Below are 23,278 nucleotides of genomic sequence, written 5' to 3'. Positions count from 1 at the left end.
CGGCATTGTCACATGGAATTGTGGTGGTTAGATAAAGGAATGTAAGGGTGATATTACATGGGCGATAAACGATTTCAAACAACCGCTATGACAAACAATCTTAAATCGTTTACCCTGTTACACAGGACGGTGATTGTTACTTAAAAAAAAAAACGTATTATTACACCCGAACAGTGTTTGAACGATTTGTGAATGATCAATGATGAAAATAGGTGCAACTTCTATCAAACGATCAACGATTTCTCGTTGGTCGTTTAATCGTTGCTCGCTATTACACAAAACGATTATCTTTGAAATGTAAATGATCTAACAATTTTTCATATGATAATAGTCTGGTGTAATATGGCCCAAAGTCTTCTGGACTGCCAACCATGTGGTATTAGGATAGGCCCTAGATCAGCCAATATAGAGGTGTGTGGTGATGCCAAATACAATGTGCCCCCATGCTGAGAGGTAGCAGCCTTAAAAGGCTGGACTCTCGGTTTAAAATTGAGAGGGTGAGGAGCCTCTTAAAGTGGAGTGAGAACAGATATTGGCCTGTGTGTATGGAAGCCTGGGCTTGGGCATTAGAGTGCTGCTTTGACCCTTTACAGAGAAGCATTGGGACGGGCTAATGGCCAACTAAACCAGTAAGGCTGCATTTACTAAGCCTTTTTTGCCATACTTGCATACAAAAGTCCCACATTTTTGTGCACACCTCGCCTTGTGCAAAAATTGTTGGCGCAGTGCTTGCCACGTTTGAAAAAAGTGTGTGGCTTAAAAGGAGGGGGCATGGCTCCCCATGGCAGATCCCAGGTCAGGTCTTATTCCTCCTCTGTGTCTTCTGGTGAAGTGAATAGGACATGAAAAGGCTGCTGGTGCACTTGCGCACCAGCAGCCTTTTCATTGGCTGGACTGCATCACATGGCTTCCAGCTTGCTCAGCCCTGATTGCGCAACGGCAGCCTTTTCTCTCCCATTCACTTCACACAGACTGGGAAGTGAGGGAGTTCCAAAAACGCCGGCCCAAGGTGACGGAGTCGCAGGTGGCTGGGGATTCAAGTGCCGATCGTCACTGGAGGGATGGTGAGTATGATCTGTGTGTGTGTGTGATTACAATATGTACAGTATATCAGCAATTTCCTTGGTTCCATATTTATCTGTCAAATAGATGTTAACCTGGGAAAGACCTCCACAGGTTGACACCTGAGCCGTAAATCTCCACAAACATGGGCATGGCTATTTCTAAGGGGTGTGGTTCAGGCCCCTATAATAATACCATACCTCTGACCAGACCCACTACATGTATACACTCAACAAAATAAAATACTTAGACCTCAATCTAGAGCACTATATGTTAGGATATGTTAGGACAGGAAAGACTATGGCCCAGATTCATAAAACTGTAAAATAGAGACTGGTTTAAACAGGAACCCACTACAGGTCAGCTTTTTATTTTAGTAGAGCTGAAAGCTGAGCTGTTGGTTGCCATGGGCAATTTACACCTATTTTTATTTTTCACACTTTTGCATAGTGCAGGCCCCTTTCATACTTGTGCTTTAGACCTGTGACTTACTGTACAACTGACTTATAATATATGACTTATAATATTTACAAGATGGTCACTGTAAAAAGCCTTAATGCCCTTTCGCGTGGACTTATCATTGTTAATGAACACTCCTAGGAATGCTCATTCACTTGATAATTGCTCGTGTAAATGGGCCAGTGATCAGCCAATGAATGATCATTGTTATTGCCCGCACATTTCTAAATAGGCAATGTGTGACTGATAATTTATTTAAATGGCGCATTGGCTTCCTGGCTTGCCACGCCGCACCAAAGTTCCCCCAATCCCCACCCGCCCATAGGGTATGCAGGCCACATGCCATTGAAAAGGCAAACCATGCACCTTTTTCATGGCATATGCCAGGGGTGCATTTGATAACTTTGCTCTAATACTATAAACAACAACTAACAACATTACACCAGAGGCCTAAGCACACCTCCTTGCAGGAGTGTTATCTACCTAACCATAAATGGTGTATTACATGCTGGCCATTTCTTTAAATGAATAAAGGCTATGTTCACACAACGTCAAAAATAGAGAAAAGGCGTTTGCTTTTACAATTTGAACTAACGTCCGTTATTGCCACGATTTAACTCACTGCACTGAAATGCATTGCAGTCAATGGAAAGACGGACGTCCAATGCACACAATGGGGAGATTTATCAAAGGGTGTAAAATTTAGACTGGTGCAAACTGGGCCTAGCAACTAATCACAGCTCCTCTATCATGTTACCAGAGCTGGAAGCTGAGCTGTAATTGGTTGCTGTGGAGAGTTTGCACCAGTCTAAATTTTACACCCTTTGATAAATCTGCCCCAATGTCTTGAATAAAGGACGTTATCACCGCGGGCGTCAAAGTAATGATCATGACAATTATTTTCTTTTTAAAACAGCGGACTTTTTGTATTAGTTGTTCACACACAGTTTTTAATTTTTCTCCGTCCTTTCACTGCTTTCACAATTCAATTCAATGGACATTTTTTAAATTAAGCCACACCCAAAAGCCAATTAGTAACCCAAACTAGAATAATGTACCAACAGCCGAGACCAGACAGCTAAATGACGTCCGTTATTTTAGACTCAAAAAAGACTTGTAAACAGAGCTGAAAAAATGTTGTGTGAACATAGCCATTCATGTAATTCATGGATAGGTCTGGTCTGCCAGAGAGGGACTTTTCCTTACTTATTCCTTATTTCTGTCTTTCTTTACTTACTTATTCCTTTTCTTCGTATATCAGGGACCTGCTTATGACTTCTTAATTTCCTCACAGGATGTATGGTCAGATGCGGGATTGATCAACCAATGCCTTTAATTTCCTCCTTTATTATGTTAGTATCTAGGTATCCTGCAATATGTATTGGACATCTTTAGTATTTATGTTACTTAGTAATTTTGCTGTTTTTTTTTTTCTTTTTAAATTTGATTGCTATAAAAAAATTTTAAATCATGGTTCTTTAGCTGAAGTATGTTAGTGACAGCTCATTAAAGACAATCGTTTATGCCCTTGACTATTATATTTTTGAAAATTCACTTTTCACTGAACAATATAACATATTCTATACTTTTTAATATATCTACGACTCTCAATCTATCCTCAGGTAACCTTATAAAACACTTTAAACCTTTTCTAAGATATAAGTTATAACAAAAAGGTTTTTTATTATGGCAAACTGCAATAAAAAAGTGGAATTGAAGAAATTGCATTTGTAGGAAGCTTTGATATTCTGATTTCTCATTATTACTATTATTGTTGTGTTGCCCATATTCTACAGTGTTTACAGTGTGGAGAAGCTGAATGTGGGACGGCAGTGTGACTGACAGCTCTACTCTCAAATCAGATGTTAGGCTAACAATGTTTGTGCAGCCCTGCCAGCAGGATTAATAAACTATCTAATAGGCTTTGTTACCAAATACCGATCAGATTGCCGATCACTTACCCCATGCATCGGGTCGTCTAATACTGCCTTTATGATGCCAGTAACATGATATGTAACAAAATATAATGTAAAAAAAGTGGTAAAAATTGTGTAAAATGTGAGTAAAATTTAAGCTTGGGCCTCAGACGCATGTACTAAATATAGAACACATTGTCACTTTAAGGCTATGTTCACACAACGTCAAAAATGGAGAAAAAAACATCCGATTTCGCTATTTAAAAAAACGTCCATTTTTGCAGCAATTTAACTGACTTCAATGCAATTGCATTGAAGTCAATGGGAAGACGGACGTCCTATGCACACAATGCATTGAAAAACTGACGTTTTTGCCACGGACGTCAAAATAAGGAACATGAACATTATTTTCGGACGTTTTTTGCAAATAGCGGACGTTTTGTATTAGTTTTTCACACACAGTTCTTCTATTGTCACTGTTCTTTCTCCGTTTTTACTATTAAATTCAATGGATTTGTCAATTAAGACACAACCAAAGGGCAATTAGTAACCCCAAACTAAGATAATGTGCAAACACCCGTCATTGCATTAAGGGGATGCCAGGCTTCGAAAAACGTCCGTTATTTTAGACTCAAAATAACGGACGTCATTTTAAATGGAGATGAAAAAAACGTGTGAACATAGCCTATGGGTGCGTTTACACGTACAGGATCTGCAGCAGATTTGGAGCTTCAGATTCAAAGCAAATCTGCAGCTTCAAATCAGCACCATCAAATCTGCTGCAGATCCTGTACATGTGAACGTACCCTAAATCTGTTGTTTATCTGTTAAGTTTATGTGTGTACCGGACTATTTTATATAGGCGTGGTATTGTTGCTCTAAGAAAATAATACTCTTTTCCATGCCATTTTTTTTTTTTTTTTTTGCAGTGTGCTTTACAGGGACTTTACTGTACACTGTGTAGCCCCAGGGGCAGTTGGTGCAGATTTTATATATCACTATCACAAAGGGAATATTATCATATCATTTCATACCGTTATCACAACAGGCTTGGTCCTAGTTGCGGATGTCTATGTACACTATGGGCAGCAGTAGTGAACCAATATGTGAGTGACTAGCGTGGAAAGAGAAGGGCAGGAGAGGAAAGCAGAAAACAACAGAAAGAAAGCAGCTAGTGGGCCTGAAAGATCGTGGGCCTCAAGGGCAGCAAATCTACTACCTCAACTTTGATATGTTAAATAAAAGTCAATGCTACGGAATAAGAAAGCTTACTGGCTCATTCATAGTAAAGTAAGGAGTAATTACCCTGTGTCTATCCCCCATTCTTGCCAAACATTCCTTTTGCTTAGGAGATTGTTACCAGACCCCTTGTCTTCTGCCAATGCCTGGCAGTTTCTTTACAAGAACACTACTACCTTCTAAATTCTAGAGCGCACTAAGGTAGAGGCCACAACAATTCAAGGGCGGTATTAGACGTACTGATCTATAGAAGGAAGCGAGCGCCGACCTGTCAGACCAGCGCTCACTTCCTCATTGTTCCCCGCTCGCTGCCTGTGCTACTACACGCACAGACAGCTAGCGGAGGGAGGGGAGCATATATTGTGCATATTGGCTGATCATTACCTTTTACCATGAACTATTACACCAAACAATTATCGTCCGGAGCAGTCGTTAATCGGCCAAATACGGCGATAATTGTTTGGTGTAATAGGGCCCTAAACCAACTTGATTGTATCACCTTTGATCATAACAAAAATAAATACTTATTTTTTCTTGTCTATTGTTAGACTTTAAGTGACATTTTATGGAATCAATAGTTGGTTTCAGATAATGCCAACCAATGGCTCTTTATATTTACTACCACTCTGACTTCATTTACATGGCCGCACTGAACAGCGGCTGTTGTCGGTGCAGCCTGTGCATGGAATGGGCGGAATTGCATTGATTTCAATGCAATGCCACCCAAGCTGAAAAGAACGGCCCTTTTTTTCAAAAATAGTATGTTATGTGAACATGGCCTAAAGATTTTCTATACTGAGCTTAGATTACAAAGTTCCCCTTTTCTCAGAAAACTTGACCTTTTGAAGGACATGAGGACAAACATTGCTTTAGATTTGTAATATGTAGAGGCCCCATAAGCCCTTTTAATGATTATTGTTATTAGGCTGGGTTCACACTACGTTTTTGCAATCCGTTTTTTTGCAAAAAACAGATAGAAAAAACAGATGCATGTGTGCGTCCATTTGTTTTTCCATTGAATTCCATTATAAAAACACAGATGAAAACGGATCTTTTTTTTTTTTTACGGACACAAAAATGAGGTTGACGTGTACGTTAAAAAAAACGAATCCGTTTTGATCCGTTTTTTGGAATAATAGAATTCAATGGATGAAAACTGATAAACACACATGCGTCCATTTTTTTTCATCCAAAAATGGATAAAAAAATGGATTGCAAAAACATAATGTGAACCCAGCCTTACTCACTAGAAACCCCAACATGACCTATTCGTCTGATAGCCGATATTGGCCTGACAGCTGTATCAGTCAGAAACATGTAGTATAAGTTGGCCAACAAAATCAAGTTCAATACATTAGACTGTGATCCCTATTACATTTACCAAATCTTTATTAGCCTAACATTTTCAGTTTGCATATTAGAAATATGTTGCTCTCATACTCATAGTAAGCTATAATCATAAATTTGTAGTGGTTTTTGAAGGTTGTTTTTTTTACTTCATTTTTGAATAATGAAGCCATTGTATTTTCGACACACGTAAAGCAGAAAGGGGAAATTCTATACATTAACTTTGTAGACTTAATGGGTTCATAAGGATAGAACTGTGAGCAAAAAGAAAAGAAAATGCAGTACAAATATAAATAACCAGATCTTAAAAAAAATAAAAGTAATAATCCCGAGAACAAAGTAGCTGGGGGTTGTCCATCGGATGGATTCTGTTGCCAGTGGTTCTGCTTCAGTTTTCCAGTTGGCAGAACTTGCTAAATAGACCACACCAGGGTTTTAATTTGATAGTAAATAAATATGGCCTTTGGGGTCACAGAATAGAGTGTTGTCATCTACTGATTGTCAGCATTGACCCCGGTGGTCATTTTGGGACATAAAGGGTATTATACCAAAGTCTTGGAAAAGGAACAGTATTAATAGTAAGAATGGGTTCTCTTAAGTCTTAAAAACTGTAGCGCACAAAACCCAGAAGACCGTGTTGAATTGCACATTAAAAATACACACATCAAATGAAGTGCGGTGATGGTTTTTGGGCATGCAGAGAGGACATCTGTGGATTTTTTTTTATTTTTTTTTCTCTATTTTAAGTTTTGCCTTTATCAATACACAATAAGGTGGAGTTTAATAAAACTTACCTATGAATTATCTTATTCTTTTTTACACCCTGCCATGGGTTTGATTGTTGAGTTTATTAGTTATACAGTATTTAACATGTAGCTGTCTTAGAGAAGAGAACTCAGCCTGTCACTTTCCTGTTGCCAGAGCCCTCTAAGGAGATTTGTAATCAGATTATTACTTTCCTAATATGGGTGAAATCTGCTCTGTCACAAAGCATCAGGACTGCAGCTGCTTTCCCCAGATCACCTAGCCACCAGAGATCAAGATCACAAGCCAGTGTGAATAAACCCTTGCTTAGTCTTCTCAAATAAATGTAATTACCATCTCATCATGCTTCATTTGCAGACAGCTTCTTGATGACTGATGACGACTTTTCACAGTTTACTGTTCTTTTGGTGCTTTACGCAGAGAAAGATCTGTTTATAGTGGTATTTTATTGTGCATATTGTGTAAATCACATCAAACTATATAGAAATGCAAAGAAACTGGATGTCCTGATAGTTGCCCTGCCCATAATGGTAAATAGAACATGATAGACACCTTTCTATTTATATTAGTAGAATAGTAATATCTTATTTCCAGTAAGTTATAGTAAACTTCAAAAAAATCTGGTATTCTAAGCTAGCTAAGATTTACTCCATGATTTCAAGTTAAAAAAATGTTTTAGAAGTACATTTTTTTTAAAATACAAAATTATTCAGTATAATTAAATAGCACAGCATTTGGGTGAGAGGATTGCCTGTACAAGTGGACAGCTCCACCTTCCAACTAAGAAGCTACACCTTCAAGCGAGCAGCTACGTCATTCAACAAGTGAGCAGCTCATCCATCAAATAAATCAGCAGCTACTATGTCAGACATGTGCTACACCAAACTTAAAGCAGCCACCTCTGCCATCTTCATAGACCCAGAGGTGTGTAGCCTCTTCCACAAGCATGCAGTGCCACAATAAAAAAAAAAAGAATTTAGATGAGTGCACATCTCTATAGTCCCACAAGCGCACGGCTCTATAGTCCCACAAGCGCACGGCTCTATAGTCCCACAAGCGCACGGCTCTATAGTCCCACAAGCGCACGGCTCTATAGTCCCACAAGCGCACGGCTCTATAGTCCCACAAGCGCACGGCTCTATAGTCCCACAAGCGCACGGCTCTATAGTCCCACAAGCGCACGGCTCTATAGTCCCACAAGCGCACGGCTCTATAGTCCCACAAGCGCACGGCTCTATAGTCCCACAAGCGCACAGCTCTATAGTCCCACAAGCGCACAGCTCTATAGTCCCACAAGCGCACGGCTCTATAGTCCCACAAGCGCACGGCTCTATAGTCCCACAAGCGCACGGCTCTATAGTCCCACAAGCGCACGGCTCTATAGTCCCACAAGCGCACGGCTCTATAGTCCCACAAGCGCACGGCTCTATAGTCCCACAAGCGCACGGCTCTATAGTCCCACAAGCGCACGGCTCTAGTCCCACAAGCGCACGGCTCTATAGTCCCACAAGCGCACGGCTCTATAGTCTCACAAGTGCACGGCTCTATAGTCTCACAAGTGCACAGCTCTATAGTCCCACAAGTGCACAGCTCTATAGTCCCACAAGTGCACAGCTCTATAGTCCCACAAGTGCACGGCTTTGTAGTGCCAAAAGTGCACAGCTCTATAGTCCCACATGTGAACAGTGCTATAGTTCCACAAGTGCACAGCTCTATAGTCCCACAAGTGCACAGCTCTATAGTCCCACAAGTGCACGGCTTTGTAGTGCCAAAAGTGCACACATCTATAGTCCCCCAAGTGCATAGCTGTATAGTCCCACATGTGCAAAGCTCTACAGTCCAAAATACACAACTCCATGGATCCACAACTGCACAGCTCTATGGCCCTGCCAGTAAACACCTCTATGATCCTATAAGTGCACAGCCGCATGGTCCTACAAGAACACAGCTCCATAGTGCCAAAAAATACACACCTCCATAGTTTCACAGGTGCACAGTTCAATGGCCCCACATGTTTACAGCTTTATTGTCCCATAAATGCAGTTTTATAGTCCCACCATTATGCAGCTCCACGGGTCAGTTTTTTACATGGCATTTCTGCATATTCACATACTTCAATTCTATTCTTATTTCATAAATTCCTGCCCTGGAATTCATCATTAATTGAAATCCATGTTTATATTTTGGGGGTGTTTCGCTCAGTTTTCACCATGGACAGCAGTAGACCTTGGTGGATCAATAGCGTAATATCAATTTTCTCCCAGGACACAAATGGATATTGGTAAATAAATCTGTTTACAACATAAAGTGAGTTATTAAGGCGGCCGCTGTCTTTACTGATCCCAGTGAATTGATATAACACTATAAGTTTACAACACCCACTAAGTTATTAAGGCAGACACTGTCTTCACTGATGCCAGTGAATTGGTATAACACACTATGAGTTTACAGCACCCAGTGAGTTAAAGGAGAAGTCCAGTGAAAATTTTTATTAAAGTATTGTATTGCCCCCCCCCCCCTAAAATTATACAAATCACCAATATATACTTATTATGGGAAATGCTTATAAAGTGCTTTTTTTCCCTGCACTTACTACTGCATCAAGGCTTCACTTCCTGGATAACATGATGATGTCACCCCCCGACTCCCAGAGCTCTGCGGGCTGTGGCTGCTGGAGAGGATGATGGCAGAGGGACACTGAGGGACACAGGGCACTGGAGGGACACTGAGCATTCCTCTGCCATCATCCTCTCCAGCAGCCACAGCCCACACAGCTCTGGGAGTCAGGTCGTGACATCATCATGTTATCCAAGAAGTGAAGCCTTGATGCAGTAGTAAGTGCTGGGAAAAAGCACTTTCTAAGCATTTCCTGTAATAAGTGTATATTGGGGATTTGTATAACTTTTGGGGGGCAATACAATACCTAAATAAAAATTTTTGATGGACTTCTCCTTTAATAATATGAACTTCACTGCTCCCACTTACTTCGTATAAGGCACAACAGGCACTCAGTTACAGTACTTGGTAAACTGGATACTGGCTTGACAGCTCTCACAGAAAACCCCCCACAATCTGCCCACAATCCACCCTCCTATCCTCCCCTCTCAGTCCCTATCTCTCCTTATTGCTCTCCCTGCTTTGCGTTGTTTGCTACGATACAGCCGACTGTCCGCTTCCAGGAAGCAAATGACCCTATATAGAGAGTGAGGGGGAGGTGACATCACAGAGGGGCTTGCAGGTAATTGGAGGGGTGCAAGGGATTATGGATAACCCCTTACTCCCATCGAGTGACAGTGCTGTTAGTAAACACGTGCGGCAGCCATTACAGCCACCATGTTTAGCGTATTTATTAACAAATTGCTCTAAATTTGCTTTGCAGAACTTCGTCAGATTCGCTTTGCCCATCTCTGATTAGGAGAATCAATAGAGAAGAGTAATGAACATGGATAACATAAAGTACCTGAACATTACTGTACTATACAGTCCTGATCCCTAACTGTGCATCAGGCTGTTTAATTTATTGTTGTATCGTGGAATTTAATATTATGAACTAATTTCATAATTATTTCAAGGACTAAAAGTCTAAGGTTAAAGAAGGGGAAATCTTAAGACTGTTGTATCAGGTAGAAAACACCATGGCAATTCAAAAATTCAAAAATACTATTTAGTCTTGACATTAAATTATAGTGAATTGATAGCCGACATTCTCACAAATGTTAATGGAGAAATGGCAGAAAAATGGCAGCCCACTGTGAAGATTTGTATATGGCACACTTTAAATTAAAGGGCATCTCATGGTAAACTATGGTATGCATGTTATGTACAATTTAAGAGCTAAGAATAGACAAAATACCAAAAAATAAAAATGTCAGTGGTTATAGAGAGTAATTATCTGCTGCGGCGGGAGTTCGCTTTACAATATCATTCCTATATGTTCAAAATTTACAATGACAAGGGGTAATTTGCTGGCAGGAGCATTTACTTGGAAACTAGATACTATTAGTTTTATTCTGTGTAATACATACCCTATTGCAATACAGTGGTAAATGCATATGACATGCATTACAAGACGGAACTGGATTTCATTTAAGAAAATATCTCTGTAAAATCATAAATGACCAGTTCACCTAAATCTTTCAGCTGTAAAATAATCTTCTGTTTCGCCTGTTTATGGGACAGTTGTTTGGCAACCAATATATTAGTCATTTTTGTTTGTATACCTCTTTAGTTAAAAAGCAGTATGAAAATAGGGTGTCTCTCATCATATAATTCATCAGATTAGCTATTCTGAAGTTAAAAGTGGGTGAAAATACACATAAGATGACATTTTGTCATCCCCCCCCCCCCCAAAAAAAAAATAAAATAAAAAAAAAATTAATGCTAAGAATGTATTATTTGATCAAATCAACCCTTTTTTATATGTCTTATTGGGGCATATGAAGCTCATAGAGGGAAATGCCCCTGTTGAGTCAAAATGAATAGATGCCGACAATCAGCAGCTTTCATTGTGAACGCCGGAAAAAAAACAACCTTTTTTTTTTTAAATTCTTTAAAAAAAAAACCTCAATTATTCAATTATTATTATTAATATTATTATATAGATTTGTAAATTACTTCTTTCCAGTCTGACACAGTGCTCTCTGCTGCCACCTCTGTCCGGGACAGGAACTGTCCAGAGTAGTAGCAAATCCCCATAGAAAACCTTTCCTGCTCTGGACAGTTCCTGTCATTGCCATCTTGCAACAAGATTTAGATTGTTGGTTATAGGACTGTATTCATACTTGTTGCGATTTGTTGACATTCATGGGGGGGGTGTCTCTCCTGTGTCCGGACTGGGTGCAGACTTATTTGGCAGCAGGATTGATCACGTGGTGTGACATGATGATCGGGTGTCGCGACATGACGGACCGGCATTACATTCCGCCGTATGTATCATGCTATACTTTTGCTTATTCGGCCATGCTGGACGCTGTAACATTTTCCACCTGTTAGTACTGCTTTTTGGCTTACTATTGGTATATGATTATTATTTTGTACCATATAAGATGATGTAATGTGAACTATGGCATAGACCCCTGATGAGTCAGCATGTAGCTGACGAAACGCGTTGGAAAGGGTTTTTTGGTGCCGAGGCCACTTCCTCCCTCTTGGTTGGTATTGTACTATTGTATGTATTTATTGCATGTACAAAATTGCTGTTATTTTATATTGCATTACCTTAAATACTTTTTTTTTTAAATTGTATGTATACATGCTATATTTTTATACATATTTCTTCTTTGACATTAGGTTGGAACCATAGGTACTTATAGGTCTACCACAATCTTTCTTTGTGTATCTTATTCTGTATACAGTCTTTTTTCTTTGTTTTAGTTTTTATTGCTCTAATAAAAATTAAAAAAATTTCAGTACTTGTGGATGTGCATGAATTTTTCTCAGACTCTTTTTTTGTTCTCTATTGTTTTTTTTGAGATTACATAGCACTACTGTTTAGTTATTTTTCTATATCTTAGTGTGCGCTACCCATCTTTCTTTTTGTTTTACAGTATATGGGCAGAGGTGGATGCAGAGAGTACTGTGTCAGACTGGAGAGAATACCCTGCTTCCTACAGGACATACAGCAGCTGATAAATACAAGAAGACTGGAGATTTTTACTTAGAAGTAATTTAAAAATCTGTATAACTTTCTGATTCAAGTTGATTTTAAAACAATTTTACCGGAGTACCCCTTTAATTGGTTGGCTATTCAGCCATGTGTAATAATACATCTTCCCTGTAGTTGCCACTGCGGGAAAAAGTGCCATGACCAGGAAGGCAGAATATGTTATGGTAGGCCAGTTGGGAGTTGTAGCTGTTGGACAGAGTATTGGCTGGACTCTGGGTAACTTCCTTGTAACTACAATAACCATATGTAAATGGGGGATCACATTTACATACAGTATATGCACTCCTGTACATGTAGTGTCTGGGTGCAGGTGTGTTATATCTGTGATGTTACTGTGAGGCAGCCAAATATACTTTAAATGTAAACCAAAAGAACTTATTTATTAAGGTAGTCCTCTGTGCAAGTAGATATCTTATGTAGGCACAGGACATTTGATTCACACAGATTTTCCCTTAAGGGTATACGAGAAGAAGGAAATTCCCTTTTGTAGCTTGAATACAAGTTCAGAAAGTCTCTGGGGTGACTATGACTAGACTCCCTACTTTATCTTGTAGACACAGTACAAATATACACTCAGCCGTAAAGGAACCTTTATAATCGGTTCCCCTTGGCAAGCAAGACTGTTTAGAAGACTCATGTTACTCATGATTCTGTGTGCTGCATTACTGTGTTGTAGGTTGTAGGGCAGTGACATTCGTGGCTTGGAAACCATGAATAACTGGCTCCAGCTGGAGGCCTACTGAGAGTTTAGTAGTTGCAGAAGACCCCTTGTTCCCTTCCTATCTCCTCTGGCTTTACATAATCATTTCCCTATCTTAGGCAGATTAAGGGTGCCTTCACACCTAGTGACTAGTCAGGTAGGACCTGGCAGATCACTTTCACTACATACACGCAGCGGTCTGAACGATGTGTATGTAATTCTGCCGGCCCCTTAACCCCTTCAGCTGCCGCCCAGCTCCTGCTCCGCCACCGCTCTGTATACATTACCTCTCCTGGCTGCACGGGTCCCGGCGTACTGCTCTCCTGCCTGGCCAATCAGTGTGTTGCCCTGCCGCAGCCACTGATTGGCCTGGCGGGAGAGCAGTACGCCGGGACCTGTGCAGTGAGGAGAGGTAATGTATACAGCGGAGTGGGAGCGGGAGCCGGACGGCAGCTGAAGGGGTTTAGGGGCCGGCAGAATTACATACACGCAGCGGTCGTTCAGACCGCTGCATGTATGTAGTGAAAGTGATCTGCAAGGACCTGACAGACTCGCAGCGTAATTTACGCTGAAAGTCGCTAGATGTGAAGGCTCTGCGGCGGAGTTCTCTGCAGCTGAATCCCGTCTGCCTCAGTGTCCCACAGTGTCTGTATGGGAGGGCTCTGCGTGCGTGCCTATGCGTGCCTCTGCTTCTGTCGCTCTCTGATCAAAGAATTGACATGTCAATTCCTTGTGCGGAGAGCGGCAGGAGAGGAGGGCTCCCCCCCATAGGTTATAATAACCCTGTCTTCACATTTCTCCTCTGTTATGACGATGACTTTGCCTTTATTATGAACAGATAAAAACTGAGGGAGGAGGTTAGAAAACAGTCTTTTTAGTAAGGCTCGTTTGCCTAATAAAACCTAGAACAGGGTTTCTTATAATCGATTGTACTGTTGATTTATGCAAAGTTGTTTGAAATGATAGTTACACTTTAAGGGTATGTTCACATGTGACAGATATGTTGCAGATCTGCTGCATGTTTTGACTATCAAATCTATCAAATCTGTCACAGATCCACAGCCTATCTGCCCCTTGTGAACATACCCTGAGATTTTAAAACAGACTGTCTTTTCCAAGGCTGTCTTCCCCGTTAAAAGTAGATCTAATACAAGGTTGTATCAATCTAAGTTTCCAGACTATAGTTGTTATGACACTAATTAGTTCCTACAATGTCAGATTAAAGGAAATCACTGGATTTTTAAAAACATTTCATATGATATTTTTAAAATTTTGAGCTTCATTTAGAGGACTGAATTGAATTTTTGTAAATTTTAGGAAATCCATTACTATAAGATTAAAATAATGCAAATGTTTCTCTTAAAATACCTCCTGTTCCTTAAATCATTTCTATTGATGATCTTAGTGAAAGCCATAAGTATACATAGACAGTAATCCTTTGTTACTATGACGACCTTTCACCTATTCCTTAGTTTAAATGACATCTATGCCCTGGTGGCTGGTGTGATAATGATCCAGGGTTTTGTAATCAACATTTTCGTTCTTAACCAGCTCTGGACTCACAAAATAAGGTATTATTAAAATAGAAGTAGATTGATACCTCAGTGCTGGCTCAGATCTTATACAGACAAGGTAACTGGATAATAACTTCCAAATTTAGGTTATGCCACAACAAAAAAAGTAATCCCCTATCCACTTCACAAAGTTGGACCCCCACTAATCAGTTAGCCATCTCCTATTCTGTGAAAAGGGGGTAACTTTTGACTCACAGAGGAAATCTCGCTGCCAGTTTTGCAGCGAGATCCACTACGAGTCAAGGTCCTGGCAGGTCTCTGTCAATACATACTCGCAGCAGTCTGGAAGACCGCTGCGAGTATGTAATGCAGCCACCCCCTTAAACCCCGCTGTTTATACATCACCTCTCTCCTTGCTTCATGGGGTCATGGTGTCCTGCTCTCCCGCCCAGCCAATCAGTGGTTTGCGGCTGGGCAACACACTGATTGGCTGGGAAGTAGAGCAGGACATCGGGACCCCGTGAAGTATGTATTGACAGAGACCTGCCAGGACCTTGACTTGTAACAGATCTCGAGATTTCCGCTGCTAGTCTGTATGTGTGAACGTACCCTAAAAGTGTTTATTCCATTACCTGGAACCTTCCCCCCTTTTAAGACAATTTTTATATCTCTCTGTAACTTCGGTATCATCACACTTTTGAATGGATACCAGTATGATCATGTGGCAGGAAGCAGCTGTCTTTTCCAGGATTGCTTTGTAGTCTGGCCCTTTGTAACTCTCTAATTACTACAGATCACTTCTCCAGTCTTCCTTCACTGTGCTGTATACAAAGTAATGCCTCACATTCTTCATTGTCCCCATCATTTTACTCTTCTTCTTCTTCTTCTTCTTCTTCTTCTTCTTCTTATTATTATTATTATTATTATTATTATAATTTCTGCTTCATAAAGTTCCTTCTATCAGTCTTTATGTGTAAAGATAGAGAAAAAAAGTACAACACATAGAGTAATGTAATCAATAAATTTTTGTGTTATACGAGTTTCACTCTGCACATCTACAGGCTTATGTAAGTGTAAAAAAGAAATACATGATAAACAAATGTACAAAGGTATCCATGAGTCTAGCGTGAAGGCCAGCACCAGAACTAGTGGGTCTACCTGAAGGTGGATATCAGCAGGTTAGATTTGTCTCCCCTTTAAAATGTGTATCGGAGGCATGTTATCACCTGAAAAATAATCCATGTGGCCTTACCAAGTAGGTTCCAGACATGACAACTTTATGAATCACTTCTGTTTTACCTTTGCCTTCTAATGAACTGTATTTAAAGAAGCACTCCCCCGTGGGTTGCCCCAATTAGGTAAAGATGGATTTATAAACTTTTCTAATATCTTCATGTTTTTGCACAATTTCAGACAAAAATTTGTTTACCTCCCCAACAATCTGGTGAGGCCTACAAAGGGATGATTATTATCAGTGCTCGAAACGTTCCATCAGCTGATTGTTGGCCCATGTAAAAGTGTGGTAAAATTTATTGCAAAGGACTGCAAAAGATTGCCGCATGTAAAAGGACCTTTAGATAATATCACAGTCTATAAACGCAAATGAACAGGAGAGGTTTGCTAGATTCTCTTTTTAATTTCTTTCTTTTTTTCTAACATGGGGGAGGGGGGGTTTGAGTGGGAGATCTTCCTTTATGTTGTCCATATGCCCTAATTGACTGCTTACTCTATGTACTATGCATAGAGGAAAATGCAATTATATAGATGTAGTGCAAAATGTGTCATACATAAATCACCCCAAATGCATGCATCTGAAATGGAACTACCCACGGTGCACTTTGAATAAACAATATATTTAGTCCTAGCTCTGTGTTTATGAGGGAAGTCTTAGGTTTTGAAATGGGAGTATCACTCAAGCAGAATGAATTGATAATTGTCACATATACCTACTGTAGAGAATCTGACATGGCAGAGAAAGACATGTCTTCAGGTGACAGTTTAACCCTTTTATCAGCCATATTATTTATTTCATATTCCGTGACTTCTTCAGTTTTTATATAATTTTTTATCATAATTTGTTTTCCCATATACAAGGAAATGGAAGGGGATATTAACATACAAACAATCTCAACCCATTAAAATTAGGATTTTCTTAGTCTTTTATATTACATAAAGTAAAAACTGCCTACTATATTTACTGCAGATTATGAAATATACTAGACTACCAATATTACAGAATATCTAGATTTTTTTAGTCATAGAAAAGTACATAAACTCACTTGTAGAGGACTTGAAATAGAATGCTATAAAAAAAATGTGCTACTTTAACCCTGTGCCAACATCCACCATACATGTATGTGCATAAAAAAGAATATGGCATGGGATCAGTAGACGTTGGTGACTGGTTTACCCACCTTCACTTGCACTAACCTATTTATAAAAGATGGTGGGGCCATTGTCTACTACTTTAGCACTCTGCTTTTTGTCTCAAACCCTTTCCTTAAAGGAGAAGTCTAGCAAAAATTTTTATTAAAGTATTGTATTGCCCCCCAAAAGTTATACAAATCACCAATATACACTTATTATGGGAAATGCTTATAAAGTGCTTTTTTCCCTGCAGTTACTACTGCATCAAGGCTTCACTTCCTGGATAAAATGGTGATGTCACGACCCGACTCCCAGATCTGTGCGGGCTGTGGCTGCTGGAGAGGATGATGGCAGAGGGTGTCAGTGTCCCTCCAGTGCCCTGTGTCCCTCAGTTTCCCCCTGCCATCATCCTCTCCAGCAGCCACAGCCCGCATAGCTCTGGGAGTCGGGTTGTGACATCACCATGTTATCCAGGAAGTGAAGCCTTGATGCAGTAGTAAGTGCAGGGAAAAAAGCACTTTGTAAGCATTTACCTTAATAAGTGTATAATGGGGATTTGTATAACTTTTGGGGGGCAATACAATACTTTAATAAAAATAAAAAATAAAACTTCTCCTTTAACGATTGTAAGCTCTTGAGAACAGGGACCTCACTCCTCATGTTTGACGTGACGATTAAATGTGTATCTCTGTAATGTCTTTTGTGTCCATATAGCCCCCATATTAGCTACATATAGCCCCTTCCTTTTATTAGTGTCCGCTTTGTTCCATAAATATAAAAATGGTCATTTTTATTAGGGCCCAGGAGCTTCAAGTTATGTTTTAGCTTTTCTCTCCTTTTTAATTATAGGGGGAAAAATGACAATTTAATCGGAACTTACAGATACTTACCAAGTGTTGAAAATCTGTCTCATGAGGTGAGGGGCGAGGGCCTGATCTGAAGACCCAGCATGGAAACACTTCTCGACAACTGCAGAGACAGTAGAAAGCTACCATGTATGTATCTGTATTAAACATTAGGTAAAACTCCATATATCAGTGTACATTCATCCCATATATGTTGGGAGAAGTTCACAAGACATATAGGGCCATATAATGAATAATAGACAGCTATGAAAGTAACACTTTCAGAAACATTTTTGAAATAAGCTTTGGGATTTGGAAGTCTCACATTGTTCTATCAGACAATAGTTTTAGTTTTGTGCATAACAAACTTCTTCATGAATGGTTTCCTAAGCAGACTAAACCCTTACAGGTCATTGGCTGCAGAGACTTCCAGGGATCACATACAAATAATTGATTCTGACTGAATTGTGTTTGCTAAGTGAGGGTTAAAATCCAATCTTACTATTGGGTTTGGTTTTCAGGGTTTCAAGAATCTGGCCATTGATGTAAAAGCTGATACATTTAATTTGTGCTGGGATGTACATATGTTTCCCCTGCAATAATATAGTCCCTCTCTTGGGCATGCAGTCTATCTATGTCTATTTGCATTACAGAGGGAATGGAAATTTCCATTAATTGTGTCAGAAAAGAATAGACTTCAGATTGCTTTAATTCCAGTGTTCGGGCACAGAAGGTGCATTATCTGACGTAAGGAAATCAATGTTTGGATTTGTTTGCTAATGTGGCGGCTTTCAGAGCTGTGTCACTCATTTAGAGCTGAATAAAGTAAATCACATTTAAAGTTTGCAAAACAAACTCAAGATGTTTCTTTCTCATCAATGCAAGAAATAATATTTAGGCTTGTAGTGAAAAGCATTATCCCCTGAAGTCATCGAGATGTTCTCTGCTAAACTTCTGTCAATCTGTTTCTTCCGTTTCTAGGAAAGATGGGTGAAAACTATTATGACTACTATTACAGATCAAATCTGATTTGTCAATCATCTTGACTACAGTCTGGAATGGCAACTATATATCATCATCTGCAGTTTTCTAGTCTTGTAAGGCCTTATGCACACGTTCAGTATTTTTTTCTGGTCCTGAAACAACCCGTGAGAAATTGCGGATTGGACATCCGTATTCCATCCGTATTCCATCCGTATTCCATCCGTATTTCCGTAATTCCATTTTTTTACTACTCATTGCTTTTCAATGCACTTCATCCGGATTTTTTTGCGGAAATACGGATGCCAACATGTTACAATCCGTAAACAATCCGTACGCAATTGATTTCAATGAGAGGATCCGCAAAAAAAAATGGGTCTGCACCCGGTCCGCACTAGGACATGTCCTTTTTTTTTTACGGATTGATTTTCATCCATTTCTGCTACTGATCGTGTGAATAGCCCAATAGACTTCAATGTGCACTAACTCGGATACGGAAATACGGATCCGTAAATTACGGAACGTGTGAATAAGGCCTAAGTTTTTTTAGTATACTTTTTACCAATAATGTTGAAATAATGTTGATTTTTGATGGAATTTTCAATACTTGTTATTGTTAAAAAGAAAAAAAACTATTGAAGTCTATAGAGCAAAACATACTCCAAATGCACACCTACTACAGCAAGCATAAAAAATGGCATCACAGAGCAGAAATATTATGGGAGACATGTATCATAACTGGTGCAAAGAAATAGTGGAGTAGTTGTCCAATGCAACCAATCGGACTCGAAAAAGTAAAAGGTGGATTGGTTGTTGTGGGCAAACATCCCACTTTGCTTTCCTTCAATTGGACGTGGTATTGCAGCTCAGTTGCATTGATGTAAATAAAGCTGAACTGTAATACCACAGACAACCTGGGGACAGGGGCGGTGCTGTTTATGCAAGAAAGTAGCTGTACCTTTTCTAATCCTGGGTAACCCTTTAAATGTTTGAATAGCTAAGGCCTTATGAACATGGCCATATTACACCTTTATTTTCTTTAGATCTGTAATAGGGCCTCCATACAGATACAAAAGGCCTGTATTTTACCTCTATATGCGTTCTGTATGAATCTGTTACAAAAAAACCCCTGTGACATGCTTTATCATTAGCCATGCGCTTTCATAGTAGGGAGATATATAACCTCTGCCTTTGATTAAACTAACCTATATGTCCAGGCTATGTCTCCAGCTACTGCCCCCCTTCCTTTCTCCTCATTCTGGGTATATACATGATGTCCTTAGTGCAAAGTAAAAAAAAAAATTGCACCATTGTCAGAGGTGTGACCTAAAGATATTGCCAGATCCCGTTATCAACTCCAACCCTGGCGTGCAGTACATGTATAATTTTTCTTAATTATTTGCAAGGCGGCAGCATTTCTGTAATCTTCTCGGTTCACTGGCCTTTTGTCAGCAGTCACATGTCTGAAGGAAAATGAGGTGTTAGAAAGTAGAGCAAGTGACACGTTATGGAACCTGCATTATTAGCCTGCGAGACTCATCCAGGATAAAACAGAATGGAAATACCAGAGATCTCCCTCCCTGCACAGTGAACTGTAAAATGCTGCCACTGCTGTAAAAAGGATCACTGGCAATAAACAGGGATCATCCTCCAAGTTGTGGCTAATATTACGCTTCCGAAATGGCTAATATGTTTGATTATTCAGCTATGATGACCTCTTTATTAGGACAAAATGTTTTATTTTCTGGTACTTTACACTTATTCAATGTCTTTCTGCTAGGCTGGTATGATCCAGAGTAAAGCTGTGCCAAAGGTCCGCCTGAGCGGTGGACAGCCTGCTTACTAACCAGGGCACAAAGGTCTATGCTGCATGGATATAGAGGGGCCCTAGAAATGTAACCCAGCTTGGTGAATATTTGTCAGGATGATTTCTGACTGAACCTTATGATGATGACAAAGCTCAACTCCTGGGATTAAAAGATTAATGGACTATCCAATATTTGGTCAGTTGACGTCAATCTGGTGGAACCACCAATGATCATGAGATTAAACAGGCTATAGTCCTCACTGGAATGGGTCTGATCTTCAGTACCATCATGTATGGACAGATCACATTTCTAAAGTCATAAATGGTAAAGGGGCAATGGTTTGGCCTTGTAGGGCCTTGCTCTAACCAGAAACATACAGTATGAGGCTATGTTCACACGCTGTATAAGACCGACCGTCACGGAATGGCCGGTCTCAGATAAGGGCATCAGTGCGTACCCACATCAGAACTCCCCACAGCACACAATGGAGCGTGCGGCCGGAGCCGCTCGCTCCATTGTGTGAACTGACAGCGTTTTCTGACTGACATGTCACTTTTCTACGGCGCTGCTAGGGATCCCGGCCTGAGTGTATACTATGGGGGACATGTATCAAGCGACAAAATCAGTTTTTTCGGCGGAAAGTGCCAATGTGCAAATATTTTTATTCGCAAATGGACGCTTTGCAAATAAAATATTCGGAAATCGACACTTTCCACCGGGTATGCCAGGAGGGCAGGGAGGAGGCGGAACGGGGGGCGCGGACTCAGAGTCCGCTCTATTCTATTAGTTTCGCTAAAAAATATGCAGGAAACCTACTTCAGCCCTTAGCTGGCATAGGTTTCCTGCCATGCGCATCGGCGCGCAGAATTTATGTAGAGGCAGTCCACCTCTACCTAAATCTCCGTACCGGCAGAGCTGCGGGGACATTTTTAAGTCCGGCGCAGAAAACACCAGACTTAATAAATGTCCCCCTATCTGTATACACTATGGCCAGGATTCTCTCAGCCTACAACATTACATAAGTACCACAGAAATCACAGCTGTTGTAACAACGGCCGTGATTTCCGCAGAACGTACGCAGTGTAAACATAGTCTGACTCCAAAAACCACTGCAGAACAAAATCCAGACTTTTGTTTTCTATTACCTTAAAGAGGTTTTCCAGGCAAAATTTACTGTTGACATATCTTCAAGAACAATAATTAATCTTAGATTGTTGAGGGTCTGACACACAATACCTCTATAATCAGCTGGTGCTGGAGCTTTATTGCTGGTATACACAGTGAAACAGAGCAAGGATCAAAGTGAATGGGAGCTGAGCTGCAGTTACAGATTTTGAATTCTACACAGAGAAAAGAGCCATGGCCGGCCTTAGCCGCACAGGACACCAGCTACCATACTGCTTAGGCTATGTTCACACTATGTATGTGTGCTGCTGTATTTTTTATGCGGCTGGAAAAGTGCGGCTGAAACTACTGCCGTGGGAAAAAATAGACATGCGGCTGAAAACATACGGTCATTTACTTGGAAATCTGGTTCAACTAAAAATAACAAATAAAATCTTTAGAAAGTGATGCAATCACCTCTGGAATGCATCTGGGAAAGCAGGGAAACAGTTTACATGAATTGCTATTATCGGGGTTTGCGATCCTCTGCAGTAATGCCGATGCCTCTCATGGTTAATCTATTTAATTAATAAAACACATTTTCATTGTAATAAAGTCCCTTTCATTGTTCAATAATTAAATTTAAACGAATCCATCATTTTGCAATTAAATATACTGTTAAAATAAATATATATATATAGACAGTATATTTAATTGCACAATAATGGATTCGTTTAAATTAAATTATTGAACAACAAAACTAATTTTATAACAATGAAAATGTGTTTTATTAATTAAATATTAATTAGTACAGGAAGCTCCAATAAGCCATTAATTCATATTGCCGGCAATAGAGCATTCTGTACTAATCATCACTTTACTTTAATTAAAACATCAAATGTTTCTTCTAATTATGTTATCACAATAGCATTATTAGAAGAAACATTTAGAATTCTATGTGCGCTCAGCTGATTGGCTGATCGGCTGAGCGCACATATAAAGAGCCGGTCCGCAGTACAGTGACTTCATTGTGCTGCGGACCAGCGAAGAGACAACATCGGGGTGAGTATACAGCTCTCCCCACCCCCTCCCCTGCACTGCACCCTTCCCAGCAAGGAAGGGGGGGTCACTTAACCCCTTCCTTGCTGGGATGGGTGCAGTCTGACATCAGTCTGGCCCCCAAGGGGTTAAGGGAGATGCAATACATCCTCTCTTAACCCCTTGGGGGCCAGACTGTAAGCAGCGATCTGTAAAGATGCTGCATACTGTAAGGAGCACAACACCGCTCACAATGATGGGTGTTGTGCTCCTGTTTGTGTGTTTATTTGTGTTTCTCCCTTTTTGTTTTTCAGATATCGGTATCCTGTGGATTACGTCGGATTCCATGGACTATGTCGATGACCAGCGGTTGTTTGGTGTTTTTTTTTTAAATAAAATGGTCAATGAGGGGTGTGGGGGTGTTTTTATTTGAATACAAAAATTTTTTCACTTGTGTGTTGTCTTTAT

At 40.0% G+C, this 23,278-nt stretch overlaps 1 long non-coding RNA gene across 1 annotated transcript in view; it reads right to left on the bottom strand.

Annotated features, from left to right (window-relative positions):
* Window positions 1–23,278, bottom strand: part of LOC138789635 (uncharacterized) — an 82,693-nt gene that overhangs the window by 15,334 nt on the left and 44,081 nt on the right. Inside the window, exons 4-5 of the long non-coding RNA XR_011362745.1 lie at window positions 17,925–18,003; window positions 2,759–2,890 (exon numbers count right to left, since the gene is read on the bottom strand). This is a non-coding gene — a long non-coding RNA (uncharacterized lncRNA). The remainder of the gene's footprint in view (window positions 1–2,758; window positions 2,891–17,924; window positions 18,004–23,278) is intronic.

The sequence above is a fragment of the Dendropsophus ebraccatus genome, chromosome 4 (assembly GCF_027789765.1).
Source record: "Dendropsophus ebraccatus isolate aDenEbr1 chromosome 4, aDenEbr1.pat, whole genome shotgun sequence".
Classification (NCBI taxonomy): Eukaryota; Metazoa; Chordata; class Amphibia; order Anura; family Hylidae; genus Dendropsophus; species Dendropsophus ebraccatus.
This window is presented reverse-complemented; position numbering and strand designations above follow the sequence as displayed.